This window comes from Sinocyclocheilus grahami, unplaced genomic scaffold (genome assembly GCF_001515645.1).
Source record: "Sinocyclocheilus grahami isolate Dianchi unplaced genomic scaffold, SAMN03320097.WGS_v1.1 scaffold56.1, whole genome shotgun sequence".
Classification (NCBI taxonomy): domain Eukaryota; kingdom Metazoa; phylum Chordata; class Actinopteri; order Cypriniformes; family Cyprinidae; genus Sinocyclocheilus; species Sinocyclocheilus grahami.
The window spans coordinates 1,663,034-1,664,830 of record NW_015505235.1 but is presented as its reverse complement, the minus strand read 5'-3'; the positions used below and the strand labels follow the sequence as shown (position 1 = coordinate 1,664,830).

Here is a 1,797-nt window from a genome sequence, read left to right as displayed (position 1 = left end):
TCGGTGCATCTCTAATTATTGGCGACATCAGAAATGGATATTATATAATAGATGCTTTTTTGAACATTTTAGCTATTTAAAAATATTTAAAAAATGATTTTTTTACACGGCACCCCTGCTCTCGACAGACGGCACCCCAGGTTGGGAAACACTGATATAGATCATAACACAGTCTTGGAGGTAAGAAGTGGATTATCCTTCACCTGAAATGTTTGTCTTTTCATCTTGAAATGCGAGGCAAATGTTGGATCACTATAATTAGGAACCACAGTTTCCACAAATCCCTTCATTTGATTAGGATGTTCTCCTTTATTCTGGACGGCAAGGGCAGTGACTGTAACATTGAGCGTATTTTGCAGTATTAAACACGTATTTATACCGATTTCATCAGGCTCTGAAAATTCTTCAAAAAGAACACAAAGAATGGCCTTCTTAGCTGCCATAGTTGCAACTCTTGCGTCATCAGAACAGGGTGTTCAATGCACCACTGTTTCCTTTTAAAAAACGTTTTGCACCGTTTTTGTCGGGGCTGAACTCAGCCCAGGTATGTTTAACATGGCAGCCAATCAGGCAGAGGTTGCCAAGCAACTGGACAAGATTGGCAGGCTGAAGGAGCTTCTCATGATCAATGAGGTGGAACTAAAAATCAAGCAGAAAGATCATTGGCAGAGATGGATGGGTCAAACAATACAGGTATAAATAAATAATTTTAATGAATAATACATTTAAATGATTTACTGATTGAATAAAAGCAAAGAGAATCTTTAAATGACCATGAATTAAAAGTCCAAGACTTTTGATATTTCTGGTCACCACATTAGGAGACGTCTGGCTCGTGAATGTAATGAAGCAAGTGACCCAGCTGAGGTAGAGAAACAACGGGTCAAATTTATGAACTCCACCAATCCAACTGCTGTGCTGCGGAATTACATTGCCCAGAATGCAATTGAAGCAGCTGAAAGGGGTGATTTTTCAGAGGTCAGAGGTCTTGATTGAAATGCAGTGACAAGGCACCGAACACCCAACTGCTCCCTGGGGCGCCGCAGCAAAAAATGGCTGCCCACTGCTCTGTGTGTGTGTTCACTAATGTGTGTGTGTTCACTGCTGTGTGTGTGTGTTCACTGCTGTGTGTGTGGACTTTGGATGGGATAAATGAAGAGCACTAATTCCGAGTATGTGTCACCATACTTGGCCACATGTCACGTCATGTCACTTCAATAATATCCGATTAGCTTAAGTCACTGCTGACTTTTGCATGTATTACAAGAACAAGTACATTACAAAATTACAAGTACATTTTAGGATCTCAGTGGTCATAAGTTAAATTAACATTTGGTTATTAAATCAGACCTTAATTACCATAGACGTGGTACAAAATGGAAATGAAATAATATATATATAGATATATATATTTAATGTATTTATATATATGTACATGTACATGTATATGTGTGTGGCTGTACATACACATATGTAGTTGTTTTTTGGTGTTTGGCTTAGTGTTATGTTAGAATCATTATTATACTCATATCTTTTGTTCTTTTAATATTTTTGAATTGTTTTTAGCTTTATTTTTTTGTTTTCATTTAAATGTTTTAGTTTTGAAATGTTGTTGTATGCATTTGTCATTTTTATTTAAATTTCTTCTATTTTCTTAAAAGCTTTTAGCTTTTAGTTTTAATTACTTTTTCTTATTTGTGTATGTTTGAATTGTTTTTAGCTTTCTTTTTTTTGTTTTCATTTAAATGTTTTAGTTTTGAAATGTTGTTGTATGCATTTGTCATTTTTATTTAATTT

At 35.3% G+C, this 1,797-nt stretch overlaps 1 pseudogene; it reads left to right on the top strand.

Annotated features, from left to right (window-relative positions):
* The window catches only part of LOC107584034 (selenoprotein O-like), a 15,225-nt pseudogene extending 14,229 nt beyond the window's left edge, over positions 1 to 996 (top strand).
* The last annotated feature ends 801 nt before the right edge of the window (positions 997 to 1,797 follow it).